Source organism: Mixophyes fleayi, chromosome 1, assembly GCF_038048845.1.
Source record: "Mixophyes fleayi isolate aMixFle1 chromosome 1, aMixFle1.hap1, whole genome shotgun sequence".
NCBI classification, from domain to species: domain Eukaryota; kingdom Metazoa; phylum Chordata; class Amphibia; order Anura; family Limnodynastidae; genus Mixophyes; species Mixophyes fleayi.
Window position 1 is genome coordinate 89604349 of NC_134402.1, and position 15156 is coordinate 89619504.

The following is a 15156-nucleotide window of genomic DNA, read 5'->3' on the forward strand; positions in this document are numbered from 1 at the left end:
GGACATAGACCGCCATCATGATAAGGGAGACATGATCAATTACTGCCCACAGAAACAGATATCTATCATATACATCTACCTGACTATGTTCTAGAGCAAAATTAAGCTACTTTTGAACCAGTACAGACACCCCTCTTGAACTGTAAGAGTGGGTACAGTGGTATGCTCAACCAACCCAAGGCTTTTTAAGGGCAAGGACCTTGCTTCCCATAAACTGTGTCTCCAACAAACAAATTATGTCAGTGCTATATATTTTTTTTTATTGCTTCCTGTAATCTGTGTCTCCACTAAACAAATTAAGTCAGAGTCATATTTTGTTTAGTACTAGTGAACAACCCTTAAAAACTATTACTTACACATTATGTAAGTAAACTCAGCTTCAAACAGAGGTTAGCTAGAAATGAGAACAGTATATCCAATATAGGCAAAACAAACACCAAATGCAAATACTATCACAGTCAATGATTTGCTCAACCCCGGACCTGGGGCCTATTTTCCAGCCAGCTTACCGCAGCTTTAGGCATATCAAAGAAGTGGGTTCTACCATCCATCACCACTCATATCCGTGCCAGGAATAGCACAGTATAGGGGAGCTAGATATTGCAGAGCCACCACTTAACTTGAGAATATTGGGTGTGGCTCTCTAGGACTTCCACTGCGAAGTCAGGTAGAACAGTCACTGAATGATTTTAAAATTTCAGAGAACCTTTCTGCTGCACCAATTGTAGGACATTTTCAAGATCCCGGAAATACAGGAGATTGACTATAAAAGTGCATAGTGGGACACCAGGTTGAGGAGGCAGACTGTGAGCTCTCTTGTCTGTAAATTGTGTGGTGAAAGCTTCCCTACCAAACATTTGGGTGAACCAAGTTTACAGGAAAACTCCACATTATTGCCCTTCGCCCTTTCCAGCAGGCCAGCAAAACGCAGATTAGTTAGTCTAAACCATCTCTCCAGATCAGACCATTTTTGCTACAAAAATTCACCTCAGAGGTTAAGTTAGAGATATCTCCTTTCATGAGGTGCTGTGGTGTCCTCCAGGGTTGAAATCCTATGCTCGTCTACACCTACCCTCTCATGCATATTTTTAAGGTCTTGGTGGATTAAAGGAGCTGTACTTCAATTTTGCCCATGAGTAATTTTTCAGAGTCAGAATTGGCCTGCAGTGGTTGCCATTGTGTCTGCAGTGTCAGAAGTGTCAGTCAGGTGTGCTTCAAGGGCCCAGGGGCATCCGTAGGTGTATTTGCAGCTGATGTGTGAGTATTTTTCCAGCCTGGCTGCAGCTGCCGCTGCCTGACCTGTTTTTCCCATCGTGATGTGATATACACTGAGATAAAAGTGTAGAAGTCAGTACCGTCTAGGTGAGGACAAGCTGCCAAGTTTCAGATGGCACCTAAGAAGGTAACAAATAAGCCCAGTATAGAAAATCCCACGAGAAGCTGCAACCCCGGATCCACAGCACCTGCGGCACAACAATACGGAAAGTGCAGAATAGTACACAGTTCAAGCAGCACCACACTCACGGGTGATAAGTCCTCAGAACAAATAATTTGCACTGGGGATGTACTGCTGTATCACCATAGGGTAGTGGGGAGAGGAGACATGTATGACAAAGAGTCCATTAAAGTAATAGAGTAGAGTCCGATGGGAGTTATAATCTTGTGCAAGAGAGATAAACAGGGAATGATAGTACTCACAATCTGTCTATAAATGATAACCTAGTCAATGGCTGAATCTGGATCATGCAGGGATCTCAGGCATGTCGTTTGCTCTCAGCTGCGCTGCCACCCAGCCTGTGGCCTGTTATAGTATGCCATACAGGCAGAGTCCCAGGAGAGCAAACATAGGCAAGTGGATGTAGAGGTGATTTTCTCATCCCCTGCGGCTGGCAGCTGACAGGTATTCGCTCACACCAATCAGACAGACAGATGAGGTTGTGATGCTGATGAGCGCTGCCACTCAGGTCAGTTCGTAGATCAGCAGTAATGACGGTCGCCCAGATGGCTTTCATGCCACAAATATCACAGTGCAGCGCAGGAAGCAGAGCGGAGACCAGATGCAGCTCATGTGATAGTCTTGACTTTGTTTCCTCTCATTGGGTAATGGCACATAAAATTGCTGCTTTTGGTGGTTGTAGATAAGTGGTCTGGAATGACTTGTCCCACTAAATTATCTTTTTAACCCTCCAATCGATCACGGGATAGTGCGTGGAAATTCAGGTGTAACCCAAGATGATTGGGCTCTTTGGGATGTGGATAGTGCTGAATTAGATCAGTACACAGATTCTGTTGTGGTTTATTAATGCTAGTCTTATGGTTCGTCCATCTTTAGTTTCTAAGTTCATTGACCTGATCTTCAGAACCAAAGTTAATTTTAATGTGAACCTCCCTAGCTGCATAGGGACATCAAAGCACTTAGTTGGAACAACCAAAATGTCACGGTGCTGTTTACTCCCAGGACCAGTGAATGACTTGGCTGGGGTAGCTATCAGAGATACACCACAACTGTCCAAGTTGCTTTGTCCTGAGGGGACGGATCACGAGGGACCAAGGTAAGTAAGAGAGAGAGAGAGGCAGGTGATTAGACACAAAGGAGAGCAGATGGGGAGTGAGAGATAGGGTACATGGGGAGTATGGATAGACGGATAAGTGAAAGGAGAAGGAACATATGGAAGAAATTATAAGAGGTGAGTAAAAACGGGAGACAGAAAAGAGATTTAGGGACTCTGGAGATAACACAGGTAAGACAGGCGAGTTGGGGGAAAGGTGGAGGAACAGAGGGTAGGAGGGGGACTCAGGGCAAATAGCCTTTCATAATTGAATATATTTTATATTCTACTTGTAACCCTTGGGGATGCTGCAGTTGGACTTGAGTGCCTAGGGGCTACTAAGCACACTTGCATCAGTAAGAGAAGAGATTGACATTGCTGTTTACCTGTCCAGGGAAATAAACTACATCTCACAGAAAGCTACTGTGAAAAGGAGGTGAAGCCTAATGGTTCTGTGTGTTTGGAGATGGGGAAACCCCAGAGCAGAGTATACGAGAGATGCAAGAGCATCCTGAGAGAGACTGAGCTGTGTGACAAGTCCAGAGAAGGTGGCCCTAAGCAGAAGGGTACTGGATTGGTGTTCTGGGCAGAAAGAACTTACAGTCTTGAGGGATATCAGAGCAAACAGGAGTGGTGAACAGAACCTGCTGGGAAGTCACAGCTTGAAGCTGAAGGAGGAGATTTGCATGCACCTCTGAGGAAGGATGTTTTGCAAGTCAGCAATTTTGGAGGTTGTCAAGTCCATATCCTGAGAACCACACTTGTGCATATAAGTAACTGTGATTAATTTACCTATCTGGGTTATTCAAGTGGGGTTTGGACTATATCTAACCATAAGGGCTGAAGAGTCAGGGATAGATGGGTGGGCAGGTAATTGTACACCAAGTGTTTGTTTAATCAGCATTTGAGCTTATAACATAATGTGATCCCTCTGGTGTTAAAATATTGTTGTGGAACTTCAAGTCCCAGGATACAATTAAGCAAGGATATAAGCTGAAGATTTTACAGTTATTGCTACAGGAAGATTGGCATACTGTGACTGTTGTAACTTACTGCAAGTGATTGAAAGACCCCTAAAAGCTTCAAACTGGACACATGGTGCTTCCATGCCATGGTGGCATTTATACAGAAGGGCCCCAACCTGCAGTGCACTGCTCCATCTGTGTGGTTTGTTTGAGTGCTGCTGGTGTGTGTGTGTGTGTGTGTGTGTGTGTGTGTGTGTGTGTGTGTGTTTGGTAGTCCATTGTAGAGATATAAGTAAATATATACATTCATCCCTTGACATAATTTCCGGTATAGGGAGCCAGTAAGGTTAGCATCTGATATATTGATCCAGTGTTTAAGGTTGTGATAATTTATGTTCATGTCTTATGTTGTTGATATTATTGTATTGTTCACTATTATTTCAAACTTTGCCAAAGTAGATCTTACTATATAAGCACAAAAGCTTTATTTAGTTGTTCCAGTTCAATAATGTGCCTGGTTGGTTTCTGCAGCACAGAGTGGACCTGATTCATCAAGGCACGGATCTGCCGGTTTTGAGCGTATCGTACGCAAAATCACTCTGCGCGTGCCCAGAACCGAGAGATACAGCTGTGAACGCAGCATTGTCCACTGCGTCTGTGAACGCAAAGGACACTAACTGCATTTTCCGATTACAGGGAGAAAACTGGGCGGAGAAGGGGTGCTTTGCCGCATTGAATTTACAGTAGGGACGTGCCATACTCAACCGCATGCATCGATGTCCGAATTCAGCTCTGTGCATCTGAAAGTTACTTGCTTTTCTGCCGTATCTCTTGCTCTAGCTAAAGGGCTAGTCTAAGTCCTGAGCACAGTCTGATATGCATTCTAAAACATGTGTTTGCAATTGCAAGAAAATGTAAAAATGTACTTATGCTCAGTAGAAATTAACAACAGTCTAATAAATGTATTTCATAAGTAAAACATGGGAAAAACATTTTTTTTTACTGTTTTAACATTAATGCCTTTTGTCGCGGCGAACTAGGATCCTAGACCCCTGACCTGCCAATTTGCTCACAGGAGGCGCAGAGTCTAACACGGCGGCTGGTCTTTACCAGGAACCCCTGCAAGGTGGTGGTGGCAGCCACTACGCATGTTGCGGCCCTCAGGGAGTGTGGCGAGATAAACGGAGTTCAGCGGTACCTATAAACTGGGTCACAGGAAAAGGAACGAAGATCAGTGGTAGCAGGGGTTACCACCAATAGCGGATTGGAAATCTGAGGAAAGCTGGTGATGATCTGCGGATAGCAGGAATGCCACAATAATTTGGGGAGATAATCTGCAGACTGCAGGTATTAAGGCTGGGATAGCGGAGTGGATGATCTGCGGATAGCAGGTATGTCACGAAGAAGTGGTGATGATCTGTGGACTTGAGGGATAACACAAGGATGCTGGTGATGATCTGTGGACGGCAGGTATTACCGCTGGGATAGCGGAGTGGATGATCTAGGGATAGCAGGTATGTCACAATGAAGCGGTGATGATCTGCGGACTGCAGGGATGCCACAAGGATGTGGGTGATGATCTGCGGACTGCAAGTATTTCAGCTGGAATAGCGGAGTGAATGATCTGTGGATAGCAGGTATGTCACAATGAAGTGGTGATGATCTGCGGACTGCAGGTATTACCGCTGGGATAGCGGAGTGGATGATCTACGGATAGCAGGTATGTCACAATGAAGCGGTGATGATCTGCGGACTGCAGGGATGCCACGAGGATGTGGGTGACGATCTGCGGACTGCAGGGATGCCACATGGATGCTGGTGATGATCTGCGGACGGCAGGTATTACCGCTGGGATAGCGGAGTGGATGATCTACGGATAGCAGGTATGTCACAATGAAACGGTGATGATCTGCGGACTGCAGGGATGCCACGAGGATGTGGGTGACGATCTGCGGACTGCAGGGATGCCACATGGATGCGGGTGATGATCTGCGGACTGAAGGTATTACCGCTGGGATAGCGAAGTGGATGATCTGCGGATAGCAGGTAAGACACCGGTAGGAAGGAGTGGCGTCCACGAGCTAGTTCTACACAAAGTGAACCCAAGAACAGGCTCAGAAGGAGGGAGGAGGCTGCTTTAAATAGAAAAAAGGCAGCCGGGCAGCCAATGGAGAGGCAGGAAAGTTTTTATAAATATGGAGGCCGGCAGCGGGGACGGACGGGTGCTGGTGGACAGGTGAGGGAGACGGGTCTCGGTCTAGGGATACCGAGGACGTGGCGTATGACACCTTTATTATTAACAGATAACATTAATTCAATATTTTTTATTTCCTGTGCGTTCTTTTTCAAACTTATAATCCATATTGGTCTTGGACGCATTCTGCAGTGTCTGGTGTAGTAGTAGAACACAGCAGACCTGCCCCCGATTTCAAAAGCACACGCATCTTGATATCTGTGCTTTGCTGAATTTGGGTGAACGCAAAGCCTAAATATGTGTGTATAATACTGAACGCAGGTTGGCTCAGAATGCGTGCCTTGATGAATCCTGCCCAGTGTTTATAGTGTGTTAGTACTGGACAGGGGGTTTACCAAATCTACCCCTGGTTTATTGCAAGAACACCCCCTAAAAGTTAAAGTGACAATTCTGGTGGAGGCACTGAAGAGCAAGTACAGAGGTAAGGAACACTGACATCATTCAATATATATACACCATCACAACGCATACTACAAAAGGGGGTGTTACATACTATATAATGTTAAAAAAATCTAAAATTAATTTCACACTATCAAAATCTCTAAAGCTTAGGCGGCCCCCAGCTATTCTCTTCATGTTTCCATGCCAGCACTTCTAAATTCCCACTTCAAATACTGCTATAAGGTGAATGAATGAAGTTGTTGTACTACAGCATGCTCAGTGCTAAGCCTGGATACGTTTCTATGTAACAACTAGAGTAAATAAACAATCAGTTATCCATTGTCTTCTACAACTTTGCTTGTGCCACTCCCCTCTTACCAGCCCACTCCTTATTCTGATGGACTGTGTAAATTAATGTGAAAATATCTATGAAGCTATCCTTCTCTATGTCTCTCTTTGTCTTTTTTTGTAAGTGACCCGCCACTGTGCCTACATCACAACCTACTGCTACACCACTGCACAAGAAACCCATCGAACCACGCAATGATGCCTGCCGAAGCTGCCCCTATCTACGTATGCCCCTGGGGCCAAGTAACTTCTGTCTCTTCCTACCAGCACTTACTGCATGAAACTACTCTTTCAGAACCTTATAAAGTGGATCACACTTTGATTATGAAGAGCTACCCACACATGAGCAAGTGCCTAAACAAACAGGAGCATTGTTAACATCTCTGACCTTAAGATGCTTTGCTAACATCTCTAAAATTCACAATAAATTCTGAAATTTGCCTTTGTTTTCTTTGCTCCCACCATTCCCATGAATAAGTATTATTCTTTTGCATATATATGTATATTGTAATTAGGTGCTTTTCAGACTTCGCTGAGATCCGATCACTAATTAGGACTGATAGCGTCCTTGTGGTTGTGAAGAGACTGCAGCTGGAGTTAACGAGTTGTTTTTAATATATATTTAGATTAATTGTATTTCTTGTATGCATACCAATGGAATATTCGTAACCGGTTATATAACTATAAAGAAGAATGGTATTTAGATTTTGTTATTAACCAGAGTATTTGATCGATGATTGGTTATCTCGTGTTTAAATGGGAGCCGATTGGACTCTGTGTATACCTTGACAAAGACTTCAGAGGCGGGGTCGAAACGCGTCGGTAAACACAGATCCGCCCACTTGACAGCAATGTTACACGAGCCGGAGGAGAGTGACCGGTCTAGCGGTGATTGCCCGGGACTTTTACAAACTACACGCTGACTTCTCACTTATGTCCGGTACGAGTCCATTAGTTGTTTAAGTTGGGATTTTGTACGAAGGAGATGATTTTATGTTGTGATTTTATATGTTGTGAGAAATAAATCCTGAGGATATTATGCCAGATTCTCGTTCTATATTTTTCCCTTTCTATATGGTATGATCGGGTAACGATTTGAGAAGAGAACTCGGTGTGATATCTATATCTACAAGTGGATTGATTTTTACTATGTAAGTGATTCAGTTCCGTTTGTTATGCTAAAACACTTGTGGTGGTGATTAGAGTAACCATTATTAACACACGGTGAAGTTTAGTATCTCTGGACGTAGGATTGATAAATGGTTCGATTATAAGTCCAATTACTAATTCAGTGTTTGTTTATCCCTGTTCTGTCAAATTTTGTTTATTCAATCGTGTGGAAACATTGTAAAAGACACGAAGGTCCTTCCGGATGACATCCGCTTCGATAACATCCATTAAGAATATTTCATCATTGGATTCATAAGAAGCGATTTTTGTTTGGGGACATTTGTGGACTTTTTATTCAATATACCAATTATTCTATGTTGAACTTGCTGTATGTGCCTTATATACCTTTGTTATATAAATTCTGAAATTTGCCTTTGTTTTCTTTGCTCTCACCATTCCCATGTGTTGCAACAAATGTTTGCTTTTTGGCCATACTGTAAGTGGCGTTGACTGAGTGGTCTGCTGCTGCTCGAGTTCCGTTGGCATTGGCCCAGTAACGTCTCTCTGCTGGTGCCATGCAGGACTAGACATTGACTGCTGGCAAGTGAAGCCTCCTCCCTCAAGATGCCAGGCACTGACAATGATTCTGCTGTGGCATGATGTTGTGGTGGTGAGTTGATGAGTTCTGCTGTTTATTCCTGACGCTAGAGAAACATCACACTCTGGGTACCTTTGCTTTGTATTTCTGTTGTGGGAGTCCCCCTCTTCCAGGTCATTGCAGCTGAAACCCCTATAGTTAGTCCTGACAGTCTGGGCATGGTGTAGCATGTGGGGTTTGTAGCATGCTCTGGAAACTATCTCATGAACGCTCCTCGCTATCATTTCTCATGAAGAGCGCGAGTTGCAATCGCTGGGGTCTGATGCAGCAAAAGTGCTGGCGGCAAAAGCAATGTGGAGGAGGCAAACTCCTAAACTAAACTGCCTGCCTAATTCCATGCTGCTTAAAAAAACAGTCTAGCCCCCCTGCTTATGGACCTCCCCTGGTGCTGTTCACTGGTAAATGTGCCCTACCAGATGAGAAAGGGAGGCCAGGCGTCCCTGCCCTTCCCACCATTGACTCACAGGCCTCCTAATGACCATCTCTATTCACCTCTTGCAGCAATTTTCCCACCATAAAGTGTGTTATGCATTGACAGATGGTTAGTTTCTGGTCTGGTTCAAAAGTGATGTTATGACACTTTTCAGCTGTACAGAAACATACTGATTTGTTGCCACTCTTCCCCATGTGCTATCTATCTATTGAGTAGTTTATTCATACAATTAGTCAACTGAAAGACAAATCCAACACTGTCTTTGTTGTAGACAGTTACTGTTTAGGTATCTCTCACTAAAGTCCATTTGCGTGCCATATCTTGCATGAAAAAGCTCTGCTCATGTGCCAGGATGGGACATGCCTTACATGACTTACAAATGCCTATGAATGGAAGGGTGGAACGGGGGTAGGAAGGGGCGATCTGACGTCAGAAACGTACAGTAAGGGCGTGCGTGTGCAGATGCGGCCGATTAAAGTTCAGGGCATATTGTACGTATGTGTGTATATATAAGTGCCGACTTATAGTGATAACTACACGTATGCATGCCAGAACATGTGTTTGCAAGCAAGAGAAAGAGAAAGGTGCATTTTATGTAAAATATGCATTATGAATATTCGGATTTATATATTTCATGTTAAAAAAATCCCCAAAAAATAATTTTCTTTGAAAACACATATTTCTATTCATCAATATAGTATTAAGAGATGTACTTTTATAGAATATTTATTTTTGCAATCGTTCTGATGGTACTTTATATTGCACATATGCATGTGCGTATCTTGCACTGTGTTCTGTCAGTCTACATATGACAAGTAATGTATGTAATGTATAGCCAGAGCATACTTATACCCAGTGGGCAAAGTGGAAATTTAGAAGTGACGGTATGGAAAATATAAGTGAATGTCCGGGGGCCTGTGGGCTGCCTAGGCCCCCAGAAACTTCAGGAAATGTGATCGCTTAAATGACTTTTATATTCTTTACAGTATGTAGCAAAGCACAAAGACATATTAAATAATGCAAGACTGCCTTATGTCCACCTGCTCTCTCTCATCTCCCATGTGAGTCCAACTATCCCTGATGTCTTCCTGTGTCCCTTTATCTCTCCCATGTCGTTAAATATCTCCCTTGTCACTTGAGCAGTCCAATGGTAAAACAGTTAGAAGTGTAAAAACTTCAGTAACAATCAGGCTACAAGCAAAAGTGGCTTCATCTATTGAAGTGGAGGAGGGAAATCTGGGGAGAGAGATAACTCAGATTCCCAATATAATGTAGGAGATAAGGTAAAACTTTTGCATGAAGACCAGTTCCCCCCACAAGAAAACTAAGACAAATAGAAAGGAGTTCCTAAAAAGTGGTTCAACACACATTCCTATCACCTATCTGAAGGCCTGGCGGTGAACTTTTTCATAATGCCAGACTGTGTGATGCTCCTCAGTCTGCTTTCCCTTACTGATCTGATTGGTCTGAATTCTGGAACTGTGAAGGAAGGAGAGAGAGCAGAGATGCTGTCAAGCCAGGAGCGGAGCCACGCACACTATGCAACCTTGTAACCTATGTAGCCTTTGCCATGTCTCTGGCGCTTGAGCTTGTATTTGAATACGGGCGTATGTGCATGCAAGTTGTGTGCGTTGTTTTTTAAGAGCAAGTTGCGTTTTCATTGCAGTTGAACATGAATCAGGCACAATAGCTGTAAACTCAGACTTAATATATGTAAAATCATATGGACCTGTATATGAGAAGATGAGGAGAAAACATAATTTGTAATATTGTTATGTTCTTTGTATCATAAAAATTGTTGTTCGGCTGTTCATCATTGACAATTAATATGCTTATTAGACATTAACTTCAATTTAACATGTTCCATTGCAAATATTTATAAATAACACTGCTGTTCCACAACAGCTGTAATTTTTTTTGGCCTCATATATGTTTTTTATATATTAGCACAATATTTTCTTATTGATTACCAAATAGTGGTTCCTCTTGTGCTAGGAATGGAAAAAATAGCTTAAACAGCTGCTGTTTGAGCAATCTCACCTCTGACAACCATCTCTTTCGTTTTGGCTATTTTGCTGATGATTTTCTGGTGGTTTGTCAAACTGCTTAGTAAATCTGATGGTTTGAATTTTTATTACTTTAAAAAGCAGATTTGTAATGTGGTGCATTGTAAACCTGATTTTCAGGAGGTTTACTGGCAATTTGGGTTTTAGCAAAATCTGGCGGTTTTAAAACCCTCAAAAAACTACAGAAAACTGGTTGGTTCCTCAAACCATCTTTTAGTAAATCTAGTCCACATACCAAAAACATAAAAATGTAATCTAATTAGAGATGTGCGCAGAGCAACATATTTTGTTTTTTTATTGTGACCAAAAATCCTCATGTGTTTTGGTTTTAGATCTGGATTTTATTAAAAATTGTGAAAAACCAGTAAAATCATGTAATTTGGAGTTGATTTTCTTCCTACATTAGCATTTATATTATTAACATTCATTTACAGTCTGTTTTCTAATGACCACCTCACAACTATCAATATCGTCCCCAATATTGGTCAAAGCTGCAATGTGTTGGCTGGCTAAAATTAGTGACAGGGAAGCGGCACAAATACATGGCAGTTTACTAAAATATACAATCCCTATGAAATATAATGGCACATAAGTGGCAGACAGGATGCAAGGTTAATTAAGTAAAGGACCCCTTTAAACATACATGCAAAGTACTAGCTGATAGGATGGTCATTTTAGAAAAGAAGATATCCGAAGAAAGGCCCACCCCACAACTGAAATGGTTTGAGAAAATCGCAAAAGCATATAAAGTGTGGAATTCCACCTCATCACTACCTCTTAGTTCAGTTGGTGGCATGACAGCATCTCTTGCACTGACCTCTCATTTTGTATGAAATTTTGAATAACCAAGTTTTTGTGCAAAGTCATGGTACATGTTGAAATTCACTCGGTCGCAATGCACATACTATGTTTGCTCCATTATCGGCAATGTGAAATCCTCGGGAGAGTCTTAGTGATGTGAGCCATTTTGTTATAGCATTCCTTAGCTTGTCCAACAGATTGACACCGGTATGCTTCTTAGTGAAGCCACAGAAACAGAGAGTACAGAGAGAGCTTGCCTGTGTTTGACTGAAAGTAGTAAGTTACTCATGAATGTGGCGATTTGTGTTAAAAAATTAAAATAGCTAACATTCAATACACCACACGAAGTGGAAAGAAAAGGCTCAGACCATGACCACGGATTGCTAGTAGTGGTCCTGCTACTGCTCTGACACATACTAGAATGCCCATTGCTATACTGAGTGCCCAACATGGTCTGCGACTTCCCATGCAGTTCTCGCTCTAGTGTAGGTGTGTCACCTTCAAAACAGCCTCATCAGTGCATGAAAAGAGCACTGAGGCTGAATAACAAAATTTCATAACCATTATGAAATGGGAGGATGTCTTGTAATGATGATAATTTAGAGAGAGTAATTGAGGATGCTACTTTGGAACATGCTAATGTGCCATAGGATGATGGGAATAATTGTGTATTTAAAAATGTTGGAATGTGTTGTATTTGAACAAAATAATGACGGGAATGTGTTACAAGCCACGGCGGTGCTTCTAGCTGCCACGACTCGCTGTCTCTCACTGGCCGCGTCCAAGCCATCTCCATGACGATCGGGACATCGCTTTCAGTTTTGCCCCGGCTGTTGCTAAGGCAACAGTTGGGACTCTCTGCCACTGATCGCCACATCCCGGTATGAGGTGTGACCGGGCGCGTGCGCAACATATTTTAATTAATTAGCAGCCTCCTGAGACGATTACTCTGCTGGGCTTGCTGATTAGGGCAGCATGGTGGTGTAGTGGTTAGCACTTCTGCCTCATAGCACTGGGGTTAGCCTTGCTGCCTACTTCTGCCCTTGGACTGTGGCTTGCTCCTGACCCTGCTTATATCCTGTCATCACCCTCTATACCACAGTGCGGTAACATTCATAAGCTTGTACTACGCTGAATTTAAGACCTGTGGGCATCGGAGTACCTATGAGCGCAACAAGCTCTATGGGAACGGTGGCTGCTATAGGTGAAGATCAATACTACCTCTTCTGCAAGCTTATGACAGTAGTAGTCCAAATAAGTCATCCAGCGGTTGTACTACCAACTGCCCATGATAAGTGCATTGTCATGCCTTGGGAAAAGACAAAAAAATCCACCTCTTGCATTTGGAAATACTTTTATCCCAACCCAGTCGACATTTGTCAAGGCATCTGTAGTCTTTGTGATATAAGCAGAGATAGGGACGTTGACCATCTAGGCACCTCCTCCCTCTAATGTTATTTGCAGCAAGTTCATTCAAGTAGTTTATCAAAAGATGGAAAATCATGTATAATAGCATACAATCCAGCATCAGCTAGCAGCAGAATGGATAGACACCTCATGCAATCTTCACCGCCAACAACTTCATCATAAACCTCCTCATTATTAGTATGTAGTCCAGCATCCAATTTGCAAATGCAAACTCTAATTGAATCTATGATTCCCAAGAGGCGTCCTTGCACACTATGGCTGCTGGAAGTGAAACTTCTATACAAAGAGGGACCAAGAAGAGAAAGCATAGTTCTGTCTGTGAAGAAAGTGTTTGCAAGAGTAACCAAGTATGACAGTCAGCATCCTGTTGCACAGCGTATCGCTAAAGCCACGACAGCTATGTTAGCATTGGATGTGCATCCAATCGCTGCCATCAATGTGTCAGGTTTTAGCATATTAGTTGAAATCATGAGTCCGCACTACCAAATTCAACCTCGATTCCATTTCTCCCGAACAGCAATTCTTCGGCTGTACCGGGTGGTTAAACAAAAAGTAATTAAGTTCTTAGAAGCTGCCATTGTACTGACTAGTCACTTACCTTAGGATATGTGGACAAGCGGTACTGATCAAACAAAAGACTACTTGATTGTGACAGCCCACTGGGTAGGTGAATCACCTTCAGCATCAGCAGTGCCTGCAGCATCATCATCATCCTCCTCCTCATCCCTACAGCATAGTAGTGCTAGCACAGAATGCCAAGTCATTCATAGCACCCTGTGATTTGGCCGCTTACTAGTACAGATGTGATACTGCCCTTCACACAATTGTCTTCACAGTTAAACACTTGATTTTAAAAGCAAGAAATATATATAGATTTGTTGGTGGGTGTGCTGCTCAGTCAAAGATCACCCTGTTTTTTGGCCTCTTAGTAGTGCAGATGTCACTGATACTGCTCCTCACACAATTGCTTTCAGATTGAAACACTTTTTTTCTAAAAGCAAGAAAAAATGCTAATTAGTTTACTGATATACTATTACCATCAGTAGCCACTGATTGTCTACTCTTCACTCTCTCACACCCAATTTATCAGCACACATATCAAGCAGACTGATCTGTAAATAAACTGTTATGATTTGTGCTGTAAAATGAACGGATAGACTGCAAAATTAGCTCAGCTCAGCCCATAAAATGTCTGCCTTCAATATATGTAGGTGATGGGTGACCTGAATATATTTATGCATCGTGCAGTCTCCCCACATAGCCTAACTTTACCTAACTGACTGTCAGGTTAGCCGGAAAGTAATGACCCCTCCAATGAATCCGCTACTGCAACCCTCTACAAGCCTCTTTATGAGCACATAATAGCAGAAAATGTCCTTCCCACTTGCTGTAAATTCTATTATGGGAGCTGAGACATGAGGATGGGCTATATATAGAAGATATCGATCCCAAACTCGCGAGATTCAACATTTTACTGGAAATCACATATAGATGATAAGGGATGCAACAAACAATTTCTGAAATGACAGAAAGGAATAATTATTCAACTGGCGTAAAGTTACTCTTTTCCTCTTAATGGTAATTCTTATCAGAGATTTTGATGATCAAAATACATTTCGCTTTATATCGGATCATCAAAATCTCTGATAAGAATTACCATTAAGAGGAACTTCACATCAGTTGAATAATTATTAATTTCTGTCTTGTTGAAATTGTTTGTTGCCTCCCTGATGATCTATTGTAGAACAGTTTGGATCCTTATTATCTTTTTTACAGCTGCCATTTCTCAGCTTGCACAGAAGCAGCACTTAGTGCATGGAGTGTCTATGTGTTTGTTTTGAATTTGAGCAGTTAGGATACACCATATTCATTTTTTAATGTGTTTCTGCACCCTGGGTATAGGCCTGGGAAGACAAGCATAGAGACATTTTGGGAAACAAATATTATTTATTTCATATATGAGGGTATCTATTTCTGTCCAAAATGAGTGGATACGACACTTGAATAATGTTTTTGTAAGGATTAGACATTTTTACAGTTGTTTTCTGTTCTTTTCAGACATTATAATTTCCTACATTTTAAAAGTGAAGTACTGATATAGTCGGGAAAAATATGTAAACAATAAAGTATAAATACAGGATTAAAGCAGGGTTTTAGTTGCAT

General features: G+C 42.2%; 1 protein-coding gene across 2 annotated transcripts in view; it reads left to right on the plus strand.

The window, feature by feature from the left end:
- Window positions 1-15156, plus strand: part of LOC142139997 (putative ATP-dependent RNA helicase DDX60) — a 382899-nt gene that overhangs the window by 332277 nt on the left and 35466 nt on the right. The gene's annotated exons all lie outside the window — the stretch shown is intronic.